Source organism: Epinephelus lanceolatus, chromosome 12 (assembly GCF_041903045.1).
Source record: "Epinephelus lanceolatus isolate andai-2023 chromosome 12, ASM4190304v1, whole genome shotgun sequence".
Classification (NCBI taxonomy): Eukaryota; Metazoa; Chordata; class Actinopteri; order Perciformes; family Serranidae; genus Epinephelus; species Epinephelus lanceolatus.
The window spans coordinates 10,270,274-10,290,413 of record NC_135745.1 but is presented as its reverse complement, the minus strand read 5'-3'; positions in this window follow the sequence as shown (position 1 = coordinate 10,290,413).

The window sequence follows — 20,140 nt, the reverse complement described above, 5'->3', positions numbered from 1 at the left end:
AATGAACAGACCATGTTGAAAAGCTATTATACCTTTGAGGTGATAACTGAGGCAGATCTGTTGAGGGAGCTAAAATTACTTTGTTAAAAACATAATATGAAAAAATGATATAATTTAAAAATTCTGGCTACAGCTGATAATAAGCAATGCCAAATATGTTACGTACTCAGCTGCCAGTTTGCTAGATAACCATGGCGAAAACGAATGCATTTTTATTCAACAGTAATATTCAAAAGTAATTGTAATTGTTGAAACCGTTTTAGAGAGGTGTTTGTGTGTAGTTATGTTGCTGTGGAATTGTTTTATACTGTGATATACCCTCCATAGAGAATGACTATGTTAATGTTATTGGTTAAAAACTGCTAAATTAAGTTTAAAATAACAAATTTACATGAAAAAGAATCAGGGAAATAGGCAGAAAATTACATAAAAATACAGTGCTTACTGTATTAGTTATTTAAAAATCATAGGGCTTAAAAAGTACCAAAATAAGAATTTCTTATTAGGAGAAATTAGAAACAAAAAGCACAGGCAAGTTTATTATAATAATTATATACTGTATAATATTATTTTTGTTTGTTCATACACAAAACATCCTACTATTTTGTCTTGTGCATCTGTCATACATTTCCTGTAAGTAGTGTTAATATCATACATTTTAAAACCTTTGCTGAACCTGTAAGATTTACTACTCTAAATTGTAGAAAAATAACAAGAAATAAGAGATAAAGGGCCTGTTTTGTGTTAGTGATGTGAACCAGTTGACGAAATCACACACACATCCACACACACCCACCCTCACACACTAAACCCGACTCAATAATGCACCTAGTGAGTGTGGTGTGCAATGTGTGTGTAGCATCCAGATCAGACACCCTGTGACATTCCCCCAGCCCCCTACACACACACACACACACACACACACACACATACATACAACCATGCAAACACTTACATATGCACACATGGCACCCATCAACCCCCCTTCTCTCATACACACACACACATACACACCTCCCCCCTCATCCACCCTCTAGACAGTGATTCTATGTTCCATGTCGCCACCCTGTCTTGTCACATTTCCTTCTTGTCTGCCACACTGTCTCTCTCTCACTCTCTTGCTCTCTCTCTCTCTCTCTCTCTCTCTCTCACTCAGTCTTCCTCTTTTGTACTCTCTGTCTTCCTATCCACTCTCTCCCTCTCTTCTCCCATCCCTCCATCCGATCAATAACTGCTGGCACTTCCTTCCACAGCTCAGGAAAAAACAATTAAAAGCCATCGATCCCAGCACACACTCATACGTGGATGCGCATGAACACACACACACACACACACACACACACGGCCATGAATATGCAAGTGGGTCTCCTTGACCTTCAAAGACAGGGGAAAGCCAGGTGACTTCATTCTTCATGGGACTGCCACTGGATACGTCTGTCGCCCCTCACATACTCACACACACACGCACTTATTGACAGGATGAGAGATACATGCTAGCTTAAGTGTGTCTGTGGGTGCATACATGCTTATCTTAACATATACAACATAGACACATGCAGGCAGGTTGATGCGTCCTATTTAGATTTGAAAGCACCACCAACAGTATCTGAATATGTGAACTGATCAGTACAGTCAGTGAGTTGCTCTCTATCATGAGCACATTCATTAACCAATAGGTAATGCAGTAATCACTTACAATCCTGGAGACATAGTTTTAATGGTGTGTCCATTCACACAACTTGCTTCACAGACAGAAAGCATGGTACAGAAACTACAACGCTCACTGCAAACCAGAACTATTCTCCACCAGTTTTTTCTGTTCAGTCAATCCCAGCACACACTGGGTGAGATGCAGGATATGTCACAGGGCAAACAGACATTGATTGGTTTAACGTCACAGGAACTTGGGAGACTTTTAATAACCTCAACTTTAAAGCACTTTGTTAGGCTTGGGCGCCAGGTTCTTCTTTGTATTTCCATTGTATTATACCAAACAGGATTGTTCAGAAATACAAAAGGGCATCCAGTGCATCGACCCAGGCTGTGGTCTTAAAGTTCTGGGACCTGAACCTTTTAAAGATGATAATATGTTAGCAAACAGATGCCATTTACACATCCAACAGACAAAGAACATTAGTCTTCATTTTTCTTCGTCCAACATACACATTTCAATGGTTATCTTTAATTAAATAACACTTTATTGTATTGACGATGCAGTAGTCAAAGGTTTGCTCTCCACTGGGGATAAAAGGGATATGTCCCCCTCACTTTTCCAATGATATTTCTGTCCCCATACTATAGGCCCTTTTCACAGAGGACATTTTGACTTGCCACTGTAAGAAAAGTATGGGTGTATATATATAAAAAATTAACAGCTGAATTCCATTTAGTTGCTTTGCTTTCGGGTTCTTGGCATCGTGTATGTGGCTTGTTTTCTTTGTCACTGAGTACTGGAATTAAACCGAGCCATCTTTAGTAACACCTGTGCTTTTCCTGCTGTGACAAGTCAAAATGTCTTTTGTGAGAAAGGCCTATAGCAGATTTGATTTGAATTATTCAATAAAATCTTGATCAGCAAATGCTTTGCAGACTCTCTGTTCTGAGTGTCAAAGCTCAGGCAATAACTATGCTGTCCATCTTCTTAAAAAGACACTAGAACTTCTGACTTTATTGTGTCCCCCGACTTTTAAAAACCAAACCTTCACCCTCGGCTGTGGTAAATGCAGTAGTAGTATTTGTTGGAGCAGTCACTGATAGTATAACAACACATTTGCTTGACCCATCATGACCAACAACACAGCTAGCACTCTACAACAGTACCTGGAACTTGGATTTCATATAATGTTGTGAGCAGAGCTGAAATTAAGATCTGCCAAGAAATTTAATAAAATTGGTGTCTGCAACCTCTATTATTAATCAGGTATACTTCAGATCTGCTCAGGTTGGTCCAATCCATCTATTGTTCTGCCCAGCTTTGTGCCTTGGACGCCTTGGACGCCTTGGACAGATGGAGAAATGGAGGTGAAAAAAGAGATGGATAGATGGATGGATGCAAGAACGGGCATGGATACATGGCCACAACAAGGAAGAAAGGAGGTGATGGAGGATGGAAAAAGTGAAGAAAGAAAGAAATGGCTGTTGCAGTGGGCTTAGCAGAGAGAGAGAGTAATAGAGAGGGACAGCAGTCACACTCTGGCTGTTGCTCAATGAGGGAGTGGCCTCTAACGCCACCTCTAATCTGTGTCCAGTCAGCCCTGACACACACACACATACCACGGCATCTGCACAGCTGCCACTGTTTCGGCTACGTGAAAAATAGTCACATCTCTTTGCTGCTGATTGACACAGACGTTAGAAATGAAATTCTTTTGTTGTTGAGATGTTCTTTTTTTCATTGTCAATGTGTTGTGTGTGTGTGTGTGTGTGTGTGTGTGTGTGTGTGTGTGTGTGTGTGCTTGATGGTTGATGTCACTGCAGGTGTTCCTCAGGGTCTGTTGGTTTTCTTTTGGTTTGGAGAGTTTGATAAATGAAGAGAAAGAGAGAGAAGGAGGGAGAGAGAAAGACACAGAGAGAGGGGAAGAGTAAACAGGGAGAGCTTGATAAATGATTGGAGAGTGATGGATTGACTGCAATCCTCCTACATCTGAAGCATCTGCTGTTGTTGTGTTGGCTGCTGAATTTGTCAGGGGCCACAGCTCTCTGTCATTTAGGGATTTCTGACACCTGTAATACACTGAACATATTAGAATTGGAGAGTTCACAATTTAGGCTAATCAGTGTCCAACCTGAGAACACTGTACACGTCACAACATTATATACTTCAGGACCGGACAATTTAGTGCAATTGGTAGAGTTACAAAACACAATCATATACAAAAATGCTTCAATTAACAAAAGTGAGTTATACAATCAAAGTGTTCCGCAGACACAAAACAGGGATAAACACAACCAGATGCACGATTTCTGAAGTCGACCAGTGGGTAGTAATGTTATAAAATGACCAAAATAAGCGTATTTTAGCTTTAATATTCTAACTGAGTGTTTTAATTCTTTATCAGTTTTTAACATCTTACAGACCTTTGTTGATTTGTGTATGACTTTTAGCATTTTTCTGTTTTCTGTATTTGTCTGTTTTTCAGTTTTATCTTTTAGCCTCAATTATGAGTCTAGCTCCAAAAACACTGGATTCCGAAAAGCTACTTAACATCATTTCAGTAGACCCTGCCTACCTCACTATCCACACCTCCATTCTGTGAACTGGAAGTTGTTAGTCAGAAAGCTCAAGAAGAGAGACTCCAGACATGAATGTCAAAATTGGATTCTTCTTCAAAAAACAAAAAATAAAAATAAAAAAATAAACAGGTTGAGTTCAATAAAAATGTATTTTTTAAAGTCCAGTGCCAACACGGGTTGGGCCAGTGTGAAAATTTTCCAACCAAGCCAAACATCAGACTGGATCAGTACACCGACTTTTACCAGGTGTCCCACTTGACTCAGCAACTACTCCTGAAAGGAACATACTGACAACATATACTAACAAAATATTAGTACCTGACTATCATGTGGAATTACTTAATATTGGAGCTCTCTGTCCACACTGAATCCATGAAATATGCACTATTGTTTTGTATACAAACCTCATAGCTATCAGCTGTGTGCTCGAGATCAGATTGGAGACGTAACCACTTAAAAGATGGGTGAGGAGCCTACCTCTTGTTTTCCTCCATTTGTAAAGTTATTTTTTAAAAAAGAAAACATGTTTATATTGTGATATTTATTGGAAATGTAACCTAGCTTGTTATAAGTGATGGTCATTTAGCTTACAGGAATCTTTTAGCTCCCTGGTGATCTCCCTTTAGCCAGCTGCCAACGTATTTGGGTTTTTGTAGTGAAATAAGAAGTTATTGTACAGATAATTCCTCAATTCAACTTCATATATCATCAACTGTGGCACTTTCAAAGCGAGCGACAGGTATAAATAGAAACACAGTGTCCAACAAAAGTTTAGCTCAAGCTCACGGCTCAGCAGCCAGTTAGGACACCGCTTTCATCGGCCTCATATCCAAAATATTGCCATGCTGGTGTAGTTTTAGTTTTCTTGAGAAACTCCACCATTTCTCCTCTCATCACCCTAAAAAACACAAACTTTCAAGTAAGAAACTCATCCCTCCTCACACCCCTGCTAAAATTTGATCTCCTTCATGTTGCCAACACCAGCCACGGCTCAGCAGTAAATTGCACACAGCCTGTAAGACACTTGTGGTTCAGTTGGACCATTAATAAACATAATTTTATATTTATCACATTGCCATATTGCTCATTAGTAATGCAGTATAAGTTGGATTTATTGCTGTGATGCCATCGGCACATGTTGTTGATGAAGGCTACTTTTTACCTCGCCAGAACGTGTCATAATGACAAATGCTGGTTCAGCCAGTGTGCATGAAATCGAAACGGTTGAAGCTCGTACACTGGACCGGACCAGCAAAACCTGAAATTGACCCAACTCTACTGCCAACATTTTTCAAATTCTCGCTTCCTAGAATATCTGCACATGGCAACTACAGTATTGGTACAGTTAGAAGGTAAAATTGTGAACAAATAAATTGTTAGTAAGGTATGGTTAGGGTAAGGCAACTACAACACTTTTGTTATGTTAGCAAAACATCATATTTACAATAAAATTAGTGGGCTGCCTCTTTATCTCAGCCACTGTATTTGTACTAGACTAAAACAAAAGAGCGTCTGTCTGTCTGTCATTTTGACATTAGACCACAGCTGGAGCCTGTTGTGTTTGGCAGACACAACTATTAGCTCCCTGTTTGATCCATGAACCATGAACCATAAACCTGTGAACTTAAACCTCATTGAGCACCTACACCCACGAATGTCCAGGGCATCAGGTGTGTCGGAAAATGTGACACATAACATGTACGCACATACATTATATACACACATGAGCAAACAGCAGCACACACTTGCAGAGACAGAATTCCTCCATATACCATAGCTCTCAGAAGTGCCTTTTAGAATATAAAAAAAATATGTACTTAAGGGGAAACTGAACATGAAAATAGAGAATCATAGGCTCCTTTCAAATCACTGAGCCTGTTCAGGAAATCTGTGAGTGTAAAATAAAAAGGTATCCCTGTTCCCAACAAGTACAGCTGAGATGCCCTTGAGCAGGGCACTGAATCCCCAACTGCTCAATGAGGATTAAACAGGGCATCGACGGGCAACAAGGTGTGTCATTTGCAATAAGTTGTAGTCAGTTTGCCATGTCAATTGTTCATGTGTTTCCTTTTCTTTCCTATCTGAATACATTAGAAGAACATCATTTCCAAGCAGCACTTCAAAATCAATGCATACATCAAAACATTAAAAATCACTCAATATCAATCCAGAGCACATCAAGGTGTTCCATTAATTACATTTATTTGACAATTACTGTCATAAGCTACAGCTCACCTCCAGGCCCTGTGAGATCAATTGACATCTGCTCTGATTGGTTAATCGCTGCTCCTGATTTGTTTCGCAGCCTATGAGACCATTTCCCTCTTCTGTCAATCATACGTGCTAATGTGCATGCCCGGTCAATTGATTCCCAGTCATCTGAACATAATCCCTCTGCAATTAACCAATTAGGCATTTAACCAATTCAGCAAACATCCAACAAGCCAGATGAGTCGGGCCTGTTGGAAGTGCGTTGGTGTTTAGTGCTGTTTGTGCTTTTGATTGAAGCCCAGTACTGAGGAATGTGTGTGTGTGTGTGTGTGTGTGAGTACTGATGTTATCATGCCTGAGTTGAAATATTAGTAACAGGTGGCTAACTGGATCCCTAGGGCTCTATGCACTCCACATGGAGATCTGTGTTAATTGAGAGATACATAATTAGTTTATATGTGTGTGTGTTTTTGGGTGTGTGCTCAGTACATGGGAGTGTTTAATTGGTGGGCTGTTAATTAAGCCGGTTAATGCTGCACCTTTACGGTTTTACTACATTATCCACTGATTCTGGCTGTATCATTAGCATGTGTGCTTAGGTCCACATGTACAACTGTTTTCTGCTGTTGTGTGTGTCTACATGTGTGTAGCAGCTCTATTAGTACATCACTCTCTGTCCCCATCCATGTGCTGACAGCCATAAACCAGCAGACGAGCATGTCTCTTTCAGCAGAGTCAATTTTACAGCTCTGAGTCGCAGCTCTGAACTGACAAATCAATAAAATCAGAGGGAGTTAAATAATTTAGAGCTGGCTCTAATTAGTCTTCTAGTCCTGCAGTATGGATTCCTCTACAATATTGATGACAGAGTGCCTGTTTATGGAAGAGATTGGAGGACTGAGCTCTCTTCTTCTCTGCCTTGTTATCAGAGACTAAAGAATGCAAATCAACATCCTGAAACAGCAGCATGAATTCAAAATGGATTTTTAATTTTAGGGGGGATAATACAGAAAGGAAACACTTGCAAGGGACAGTGGATTGCATTATATAATAGTGTTTCATTTGGCTTGGCTTAGTTTCTTGTGAACTAATTGTCCAAAAAAAGGTCACCCCAATTATATACCCACACTGAGCATAGGCCTAACTTAGTGTTATTTAACAGAAATTGTTAAACATATAAGAACGAAAGGTGTTGAAATGAGAAATTAAATGGCTTTTATATTAGGAAAAAGAAAATGGCAATTCAAATTCATCATTCAGTATGTCAGTAATTTTGGGTCTTGAACCTATGTTACATCTATCTACAGGGAAGTCCCATTTTAATCTGTATTCCAAATACTATGATGTCTTGAAGAGAGTTTTTAAATTCAAGAAATTTCGCGAATTCTCCTTGAAAACTGGGTAAACTCTGTCTGCTCATGTAGATGATGTGATATGATCAAAAGCTCCACAACAGCAAATTGAGCATAGCGTTAGTTCAGACAGGACACGATATCAAGCTCAGCTCACATCCCAGCTACATGGGGGGGGGGGTCTTTGCTGCTGCTCTCCCTGCTTTTGGCTTTCCATGTAGGTGCACGCAAGGGCAGGGAAGTTTGCGCTCTCTGCCTCAGGCTTTCCTCATTTGCGCATGGAAGGGCAGAGAGGTATGCTCACTCTGCCTTAAGGCTTTCCTCATTTGCTATGAGGAAAGGGCAGAGAGGTGTGCTCAGTCTGTTTTAAGGCTGTCCATGTAGGCGTGTGGAAGGGCAGGGATGTCTGCTCTCTGTCTTAGGCTTTCCATGAAGGCACGCAGTAGGGCGGAGAGGTGTGCTCTTTCCTTCTTAGGCTTTCCATGTAGGCATGGGGAAGAGGCTATCTGCATAGGCCTAAGAAAGGCAGAGAGGCCCAGAAGAGAGCCATACTGCCAAATATAATACTGCAAATGGAAATAAAGTTTTCTTTGACTAAAGTAGTCTTGAATGAATTAGATATTGAGGTGAGACATAATCTTGCTGTCTCTCTCTGCCTCTTAGCTGTCTGCTGAGTAGGGATGGGCAAACGATCAAAATTCATTATTCGATCATCACAAAAATTAATGATCAATTATCGATTAATTGATAAGCTTTTTCTCCATCAAAATGATGCCTATGGTAGAAATAACAAATAAAGCATGTTTTCTTCAATAGAATCTATTTTACTTGTTCAAAAAACAAGTTTAAACTTGGGCTTAAACCTCTGTTTCCCAAAGCCCCCGCAAGCCATATTAGGCATGCAGACTACACTCAAACTGAGACACAATCCACACCCAGACAGTCCAACAAAATCTTAAACAGTAAAATGTTAAACTTAATTTCAATAAATAAAAAGTGAAGGCAGAGAATAAAATATTATGTTAAATTTAAATAGAGTCAGCCGTAGGGACACGAGCCTGAAGTTCAGACGGAGGCATAACGTTAGGCCTACTCTTCACATTCAAATTAACACATTGCATGTCGGGCTCACGCAATTAAGACTCTAGCCACAAAACTTAAAAAAAATTATTTGTGCATATAGCCTAGTATGGTAGCCTAATTTAAAAAAGCAAACATGGCACCTGTAGCACATGAAGCCAATAAAAGAACAGTTAACATGACTCACAAACAGGATTTTTTTTTCTTTTTTCTTAATACTCACAAACGGGATAACAGGATGACTGTCAAACTTTGGTGTACCCCAACAATAATGTCCAGTTGTAAAAGGTAAAAAGTGGCTCAGCCTACTCATTCTTATTTAGAAAGATCAGCATGTTCACATGTTCAGGGGTAAGAAGCAATCGAAGCTTGGTGACGGTCAATCCAGCCGCTGAAAATACCCGCTCTGAGGGGACCGAGGTTGCAGGGATGCAGAGGTAAGTACGCGCTAGCTTTGCTATTATTTATTTGTGATCGATCAAAATCCTGAATGATCAATCATAGATAATCCAAAATTGATGCCCATCCCTACTGCTGAGCAACGGGTCTCACTCATTCTTCATAGGGAGCTACAGCAGTGTTGCATCATGTTTCAACAGAAATGAAATTAATGGCAAAAAAAGAAACATACGATAACAACACACGTTACGTCACTCATTACAACATAAAAGTAATCCGTGTACTTACTTTGTAACGTGATACCCCCAACACTGTGATCGTAAATACATCTACTAACTGTGTGAAGAAGTTCTCAAACTGGTGAGTATGACAGATTTAATTGCCCCTCTGACATGTGCCAGCTGTCACCTCAACAACTACCAACAACCACCAGTTTCTACTGAACTAGTCAAATGACCATGGCAAAAAGTTCAATGTCCTTTCTCTTCATTCTGTTTCTATGATTGAAACCCACTACCTTTCAACTGCCATGAGGCCATGTTAACTAACAAAATAAAACAAGCATATTTTCACATTAGCTTGAGCAGGAAGAAACGCGAAAGTACTCTAGCCAGCTGCTTTTCTCTGTTGGCAACACTTTAACGTTAATCCAACAATCCTCAATTCCTCTCTAGCTGCAAGGCAATGGAAAAAGACCACAAAAGACAAGTCTCTTTGCTTATTTACACTACTCCACTGCCCATTTGGTAGCTACTGCAAAACCTCACCTGAGTGAGTTTGCGTCTTGCCGCAAGTTGTTTGATTAAATGGAAGTTTCTATGGATGTTAGCCTGCCACAACGGTTGCAATGGCAGTGGTGCACATAAAAATGGCCGCTACTGTGTCGAGCCTACCATGTTGATTTGCATGGGAATGTCAGTTTTACTCTCATTCTATGTCTATGGTTTCAATAGTTATTTCTTTGCAGTCAGTCATGTGTTTTGTTGTAGACGTGAAGGTCTTGGAGTTTGATTATGAAAGTTATGGGTTTTATTTATACTTATTTGTGGTGTCTTATGGGCTGGCCATTTTTGTATGCACAATACAAAAAAATCATCATCGGATATATCTGAAGACCTAATAAAACCAAAAATTTTACTTCAATGCGTACAAAGGACAACTATATATTTTTTGTCAATAATCTGACACTGTCTGTGAAGGGTTTCATTGTTCTGTACACACATTCATTGTTTCTTTATTCCCTGTTTGTTTGTGCGCTTCTGCAAGTGTGGTGTGCACGTATACTCGGTGCAGTTGTCTGCGCATTGTCAGTGTCTTGCTTGTATGTTTGCTTGCTTGCCTCTGTGTGTGTGTGTGTGTGTGTGTGTGTGTGTGTGTGTGTGTGTGTGTGTGTGTGTGTGTGGCGGTTGTTATCAGTCACGGGGGGGAAACTATCGATCATCTCTTTTAATTACCCCGAGCATAGCGAGAGGCCTAAATTAACTCCTCTCCTCTCCTCTGGCTGCTGAAAAAGCCATGCATATTTCACGACCGGGAGACCAATCGTATGTCACTCAGCCCTTCTCCTCTCCTCTGACAAGACAAGACTTATCACTGTTATTTATCTCTCTGCCTCCCTCCGTCCCTCTCCCCTCCCCTCTCCAGCAAGCATGTTGTCTGTGTGCAAAACAAAAGCGTGAATAATAAATATCCACACTGTGTGCGTGAGTTTGTACTGAAGCATGTTGCCCCACTGAAAAACAAAAACGTGAATCTCAAGTGTCCCCATCCTTGGCTTATGTGTGTGTGTTTGTATGTACGTGTGTGCAGTCATGTGTCATGTGTGTGTCCTTGCTGCTATACGAGAAGCAGTAAAAACCCATAGAGGTGCATTAGAGGTGTTTTACCATGCTGCTGTCATTGTGGCTTGTCTGCTGGTGGTGACACTGAGCGCTGTTTTCCTTCAAGGGACTATTCTGTAGGGGTCTACTCTGTTCACCTCTCTCTTTCTCTCCCTTTTCACTGTACCACACTTTGTCTTTCACAATAAAATTTTAGCCCCCTTCTTTGATACGCTTAATTTTCTAATTTTCTTTTTCTTCCAGAAAGAGGCATTTGCAAGTGTACATCTTGACATCCTAATGGCAAGCTTTGAGAAGGACATGTGAATGTCAGACACTTAAATGAACATTAAACCACATTTCCCACTAATGCAAAACTACACAAATAGTTTAAAAAAACAACATGCATGTATTTTTCTTTACATAAACTAAAATTCAAATCATTGAAAAGAGTTTAGTTCCTACCAACTGACATGGATATGCACACATGCACAATCCAAGCTGTCATAACCAGCTAGTCTATTGTCTATACCTGTGCTGGATGTGACATCACAACAATAGACAAAATGGCCCTTAAAACAAACCTGAGCTATTTCATATACAGTCTATAGACAACACAACAAATAATCATGAGAATGGACTTTAACTTTTAAAGAAATTACTGCTAGGTGGGTCAGATTTACAAGATAATAAGTAGTATTTTTCAGTCTCTGTACTGCTGTACACTACTTCAGTTATATTTCTTTTGGTCCATTTCATCATGTAGCAGCTGATTAGACATTGTTTTCTTTTACATAGTGAGGTATTAATGGTATTGTAAATTGATTCTTTTGTCAAAGTTAAAACATTTTTGCCAACCATTGGCCCTGGCAGTGTCTGTTCCCATTAACATTGACATGAAGGTGCAAGCATGCGTACTTGCATATCCTGGGGCTTTATGAAATTCATAAATGGAAGAGAGACTGGAAGGAGATGATAGAAGTCAGAGGCTGAGCTGCCACACAGACACACTCCCTCAGACATGGTGGGTGCCACTATTGCTAGCAGGCTTACTGTACAGCTAATGTAAAGTAGGTGCCTGGACTGTTTAGGGCAAATAAATACATACGGTACAGTGGCCAAACTCCAAAAAATTTGCTTCACTTTCTGTCTGAACACACCTTAAGGCCACACTCACACTACCACTGATGCTACAAAAATCACCATATTCCCTGTAACAAATACAAAACAAGCAACATGATGCCCGGTTAACTTCAGCTGTGGGAACATTGTAATGTTGAGGATGTTTATGGTTTACAAGCTACAGCAGGAATCAGGTACAGAGGAAGGAAACAAAGGCAAATCTGGAAATGTTTTCCCATGTTCTACATGCATTTGCTGTTAACTGAAATAACTGTAATGATGACATTATGCAAAGATCAAATCAAATCCTTGTTCAAACTCAACTGGCCATAATGTCCAACAATCTGAATCGTTTCTGCACACAAATGCAACAGGGAGCCACTCATGGTGTACTGAGTGATCAGTACTTCTACGCAGTCACAGACTGAATCTCTGCATCAGAGAGAGCAGCAAGTGGGTTTATTTGTTAGAGAGCCAACTGTAATCAATAATTAACAGTCTCTCCCTCTGTCTCTTGATAGTTTGGCTCTTCTCCTGCTGCTCTTCTGCACTGAGACTGTTTCCAACTTGATACACACAGAGAAACTCAACTCTCAAACACACTGTATAACAAGTCTGTGTCCCTCAGTTATGTTTGTGGAGAGCACACCTGTCCCAGTAAGTATCAGGCTACCATCATTGCAGTCCTCTGTTGAAAGGGTTCAAACATCTTAAGAGCCTCTATTAATCAAAGCTCTCTCTGTGCTGTCTGATCAGCAAGTTCCAAATTTACCAGCAGAGATCCAGTTAGTAGAATTTTAACAAGGTTTTCTTGGATTTCTATTACTCCTGCAAGTCAAAATACATCAAACCTATTTCTGCAAGAGACGAAATCATTCCACTTCATTGCAAATATTGCTGTGAGACACTGAGAATGCACTTTTACATTAAGTAATGTGTTTACACATAAAAAGGCTTTTTGAGCTCAATTTCCTTACATTAGTGAAGTCGAAAGAAAGTACAATATTTTTTATCTGGTTACAATATCTGCCCATTTTAATGCTTCCTCAGGTATGGATATAATTATTTGTACAATTCTGTGTCAGTAAAGATTTGCAGCTTGCACAAAACGAGACAAAGATGCTGTTAAATTCAGCCAGAAAAATGCTTTATCGTGCATCATAACTGCAGATACATTTAAAATGCATCTCTTTGGCTTTATCTCACTCCTCCATCCACTTTAAGAGCTTTTCTCTGAATTGGAATGGGTGAATTAGAAAATGCTGGAAAACAAAAGTTTGTGAACATGCTTATGCACAATGGTCATGTGACCGATTTTTGACAATCTTCACTTGCTTTTACAGCCCAAAATTCACATTTGCTCTTGACAAACATCACTTTGATAAAGACAGAAAGCGTGGAGGAGTTTTACCAGGGGTTTTTTTTGTGTGTTGTAGCGTGGACGTTGAACTTTCTGAAAAAAAATCTGATAACGCCAGTGTGACTGAAAAACCTTTGACAGGTGAATGCTGTTTACAGATTTATCTGCCTTATCCATTCCTTCCTTCCCTCACCATCAATCTCTGTATCAAGCTGCAAAGGTCGATTGCCAGCCTATAAAAGCCATTTTTGTTTTTCAGCTCATTCACACTCCTTTCCTACTACTTTATTTTTTTCCCCTCTCATCTCCTGCTTTCCTCACATTATATTTTTTCTCTCAAAGCTTCTGTGTGTAAGAGTGTGTGTGTGTCAATGAGAGAGAAGGAGACTTGAGTTATATTGGTGAGCTGACATGGTAAACAAGCCTTGCCTATCTGTCTGTCTGTTTTCCAACAATGAGTCAGTGAGTCAGTCAGCTACACAATCAGTCAACCTGCGAGTCAGTGAATTATCCCACAGCTACTAATGGTCCTTCCTCAATCCCTCTCTCATTCTCCTTACACACACACACACACACACACACACATACACACACGGCAGCCATCCTCTGTGTAATTTAAATGACTGTCAGGTCAGTGGCGAGAGCAGCACCTTGCCACGTTAAAAATGCCATGCGGCTGCCATCGTCACCGCCAACAAGCTGCCCAAACTGTCACACACTCACACACACGTGGACACGCACACACACATACGGAGCTGTCAGCCACCGGTCACAATGCATTTACTTAGTGACAGAATTCTAATTAGTGGTCTGGCTGGTGTCACCTGACTTGGAGAGAGGGAGAGAGAAAGAGGGAATTTTGTATGGTAGAAGAGAGGTATTGTGGGGAGATTGGAAAAATGTGGATGAGTAAGATGGAAGGGGAAGGCGAGTTGAAGGGGAGGAGAGGTAGAAAGAGAAGGAGTGGTGGGTGGAGAACGAAGTTTGTCGACGTTGTGGTGACAGAGAGACAGATGAAGTGATGGAGAGGAAAAAGGCAATGATGTAAAACTGTGGGTACAAAAGAAAACCAAATGAATAAAGTAGGATGGAAGAACACATCAACTGTATTTTTCTCCTGGTCACATTTACATAAAACACAGCAAATTACCTCCCACGAGTGACTAAAGCAATCCCAGTTGCTCCTAAATGCCCGCTTGCCTAATTGCCACATGGAATGAGAGTGCTAGAGTTTAACCCTGCATAGCTCCTGACATGACTGCACCCTCCACTGTGACATGTCATCACAGGCAAACAAGACAGGAGGAAGCTGCAGGGGAGGTGGTATTACGATGAGTAGAGAGCAGAACAAAGATAAATATGATACATTAGAACTGGCTTTGATTGGTTTACATCATCTCAATTGTCTCCAGTACTGTAGATATTGATCATATATAATGTTGCACCTTAAGGTATATTCTATGCAATGACTGATGATGGTGATAGTGGATTGATAGAGGAATGTATTTCAAGGTCTCAAGTTCAAGTCTAAGCCCTATTTCAATTGTGGTTCTTGATGGAAAGTCCATGTGACTAGGCAGCATCAGACTGCCAACTAAACAACAGGAAAATACCCCAGGCCCAACTGTATATGTACACTGGAACAATAAACCCATATGCTGAAAATTGCACCGCAAAACTAGCCTCCGACAGGAAGGCTTTCCCCAACATTTTTGGACCTAACTGGGAGCAAATCTCTGACTTTAGGGTTTTGCTCCGTTGCTGATGGAGTTGAGATGAGGACTCTTTGCAGACCAGTCAAGTTCTTCTACACCAAACTCACGAAATCATTTCTTGATGGTTCTGGCTTTGTGTACTGGGGGCAATGCCATGTTATAACCATAGACTGTATATAAAATAATGGATGTAGCCACCATGACATTACTCATTGGTTTGTAGACCCCCATTTTGAAGCCTCGAGTTTGGCATTTTGGATGTTGCCATCTTGGATTTTTGCAGCCAGAAATGACCATGTCTGGACAAGAACGCGGAGCTGTGAAACTGTGACAGCAGCCACACCTCTAATTATGCATAACTTTAAGCCTTAATAACATTCTATAAAAATTCATCACCCCTACAGTACAGTCTTTGGGAATTGACTCACTTTTGGACCCAGCCTCAAGTTGCCATTAGAGGAACTGCAGTTTTTGGCACTTCCATGTTGGTTTTAATTTGCAGAGGAGATTGTTGCTTGATTGAAACAGAAAAGGGCTATATAAGTATTACTGTATGCTGATGCATTTAGATTTCCCTTAAATGAATAGTTGTGGAATAGTTTTCAGAATACTTACCCTAAAACATTTTGGGAAATACACATATTCACATTTTTGTTAAAAGTTAGATGAGAAGACTGATAGCACTCTGTTGTCTGCCTGTTCAAAATGGAGCTAAAGCCAGCAGCTGATTAGCTCATCTAAGCTGAGCATAAAGACTGGAAACAGCCAGCCCAGCTTTGTCTGAAGGTAACAAAATCTACTTACCAGCTAGAGTTGTACCGATACCGATACCAGTATCGGAAATGCCTCCGATACTGCCTAAAATGCGATATCGGGTATCAGCGAGTACAGCCTAAGACCAATCTGATACCACGTAATGCCTCACATCATTACGCATACGTACGCTACAGGCAAATGAAATTGAAACGGAGTGGAGTTTAAAAAACATTCTACTGTAGCATTTAAAATGTCTTTTTTACCAAATTGTGTAGCTGCACTTTAACCTGTGTCTTGATCTGTATCAACACTGGATAATAATAATAAAAAAAGTTTTATGGCATTCATTCTATTATTATGTATTCATTTCTCAATATTTTACAGTAGTTTTAGGAGTTGAGACATACAACAATTCATATCCCATCCATTTTTATTTTACGTGCTGGTATCGGAACGGTACTCGGTATCGGCAGATACCTAAGGTTCAGGGATCGGAATCGGTATCGGGAAAGAAAAAGTGGTATCGGTACATCTCTATTACCAGCACCTCTGACACACAATTTCACATTTGTTTAATCAGTAAGGAAAATGTGTAAAATCAACAATTTAGAATTTTACAAGAAGTTCTTGAAGCTACAGCACCCGGCCAAGAAATGGTCCAACATAACCCTTTGTAAAACCACAATTTGTCATTGCATTTAATTCATGGTTGGTTTGTCTGGCAATTTGATTTCTCGTTTCCAAAAGTCACCAATAATTTTCTTGTATCCTTAACAGACCATCCATAACAGAAGCAAAATATAAATGCTGGTTTTATGAACTATTGGCCGACACATGATATTAGAGATATTTAAAGGGCTTAATGGGAAAACTGAATTGCAGCCAGAGTTGGAAAAACAATGCTGAACAGTTGAGCTTATGAGGTTAACAGTGGATTTCAGCTGTGTTTCATGTGAAATATTCTATGATTAGAAATCAGCAACAAGCTGTGCAGTAGCTCAGAATGGGACTTCAGTACGCTGCTCTCTCCTCTTCCTGATCTACCCTCTTCTGACCTGCGTTGATCTCTGCATCTCTTCTCCTCCACCCCTACTCCAGTTCACCACTCCATCTCTCCACTCGACTGCCACTCTGCCTCTTCTCTCCTCCTCAGTGTTCCAGCTTTCCTGCCTACCTCACAGTGGCTTTGTTTCCACTGGAGCATCAAAACCGCCATGTTGTGGACCACTTTCACATCCACCAGAAGTCCTCGCTGAAATGTTCTCACCTTAACTGCAGTCTTTGTTTCAGTGTTTATATGAACTGGAGATCTTCACCAGCAAATATAAAGACTGCCAATTTAATCGGCATTACTTATCTTAAAAGTGTGGTCCTAAAATTGGATTGAGAACAGTTTTGGCAGGTAGTGAAAATTCAGCCACTTTAAAAAAAGCCGGCGCCTGGGGGACAGAAGAGGCTTTTAATCCCCTTGAAGAGTTCATCCAGGCCCTATTACCAAGCCTCCAGAGTAAGGCTGTGGGGTTAGCTCTGACCCAGTGGGGCTGCAGGGCTGGAGGTCTAGGAGAGAAAGGGGGCTCTGGGACTCAGTGAGCCCAGGATTGAGAGCTCTTCATGGGGTCAGCCAGCCAAGAGGTTCCTCTCTGTCCTGCTCCCCACTCTGGTACTATTAACTGGCAGTGTGAAGAGGCACTTTATCTCTCTGCTCTGCATTTGTCTCTCTCTGTCTGCTGGCCTGCCTGACTGCATGCATGCTAGTCTAGTCTATCTCTGGATGGTTGGAGAGGGGGGGTCCTTGGGACTTATCATATCCTGGATAAAGAGCTCTTTAAGGGGCAAGCAGGTAGTGGAGTGCTCCCCTCTGTCTTAATCAACTTCCAGACCCTTTACACCTTCAGGGGTTCTCAGCTTCCCCTTATGTCAAGGACCGAAATATAGATCCACATTTGGCTACAGATCCCAGTTTGATAATATGTAATCCTATGGGCCAGTGTGGTAAAGTTTTTGTTTCAGTTTTATATCATCGTCATGAATTCTATTCTGGTTGCTATTTCTGCAAAGGGTTACATCCAAATTAACTCTGGCTCACTTTGCTAGGGGATTAACCTTGACTCTGTAGAGACCCGTGAAGGAGGGATCTTGGACCCCACTATGAGACATACCGTTCAGAGTGAGCACACTATGGTTCCATCCAAAAAACACAGCACTCCATAAATATCCCTTAGGCCCTGTAGATGGCAGAACATGCAGCAGTGCTTCAGTGAGTGCTGTGCACTGCCCAGTTTCAATACTGCAAGGAATTACAGCTGACTCTGATGTAACCTGAAAGCTATTCTTTATGGACAATACAGATTTGATGCACCAAACCATTATTGGTAAACTTTTGAAGTGTCTCTCTTTCTCCCAAAAGCGGACAACTGCCAGTGCCTTTGTGGGGTTTTTTTTTTTTTTCAATTTCCTTGGCTTTCCTGCAGTCAGGCACACGTTGGTGATGTAAACCTGAGCTACATTTTGCCTCTGTGCTGTGTTCTGCGCTCCAGCTTGCTCAAGGGCACATCAGTGGTGATAATGAGGGTGGGCTAAGCACTGCTATTTATCTCTCACCACTCAGTCCTGCCAGTCTGGAGATCAATCCTGCAACCTTCCAGTCACAAGCCTGCTTCTCCTCTTATCTTCTGAACTTCTCATTTTCACAAATCTATTTCATTACATTTTGTCTGTGTATTTCACAGGTGGTACAGTGGTGCAATAGGTAGCACTGTCACCTTACAGAAAGAAGGTTACAGGTTCATGCCCACTTGAGCTGGGGCCCTTTTTTCTAGAGTTTGTATGTTCTCCCCATGTCAGCGTAGGTTTTCTCCAGGTTCTTTGACTTCCCCCCACAGTCCAAAGACATGCAGGTAAGGTTAATTGTTGACTCTAAATTGTGCATGGGTGTGAAATGTGAACATGAGGGGTTGTCTGTCTCTATGTGTCAGCCCTGTGATAGTCTGGTGACCTATCCAGGGTGTATCCCACCTCCAAGTCATTTGTTTTTTATGCTCTATCATTGCATTTCATCATGTCACCAAGTGTACAATGATATTTAAGACGTAAAACCTTTGAGATCTGTTTTAAGTGTCACCCATTCATCATTTTAAACTGAATTGACTGGTGAAATAGTGCACCATGGATTATGGGTGTACTAAACCAAAGAACAGAGATTTAAATTTCTCTCATACATCATCTGCATAACCAAAGGGCATGGGGAAATGATTTATGCTAATTCGTTAACATTTCTATCAAGGCCTTGTCAATATTATGATCAGGAAAATGTTACCACTTGGTCTCATGTGCTCCAGTGTGCTTGGATGGAGAATTTGTGTGCATCATTTTAGATAGGTGTGTTATAGGTGCATCCTAGATTCTGGTTAATTTCTGGACTACTGGTCATCCAGAGCCAGAATGTCACCATGACGCAGCTGTAGATGAAGTTGTGGGAAAATGGATGGTTTGAAAATAATTTCATATATTGTCAAACCAAGTAATCATCTTATCTATTCATTGATAAACTGTTGGTTATTATCAGTACTGATTTGAGGGTATTTTCTGTCGCAAGTAAGCAATGGATTATGAAAGTCTGGCAAACATACCACATGTAAAAATGCAGAGAAGGGAAAGGATTATTTGGGATGTCCTCCTGCCCTAACACAAGCACACATGATATCATCATCACCATTATCACCATCATCATCATCATCCCCTCTGGCTCTTAGATTTCCCCCTCCCCTTCAACCACCCCCCTCCCCCTAAACCTACCCACCAATCAGCTGTTCACCTCTCTTCTTCCACATCAACAGACATGCCCTCGCATATATTTGTAGTTATGAGACAGAGATAGAGTGATTGCCATAACGTGTCCAGCAGAAGACAAAGGTCAGCAAAGTCCCTATCCACACACACAGTGTTAAAATGACCTCCGGTGATCCATACTGTTGTCATTGTGTGTCAAAGAAAGGGACAGAGAGGGAAGATGATGAGAAGGACAGGAAGAGGAAAAGAGCTAAGGGGAAATAACAGCCTAGAGTTATTTTTGTCTTACTTGTTTGAATTTTC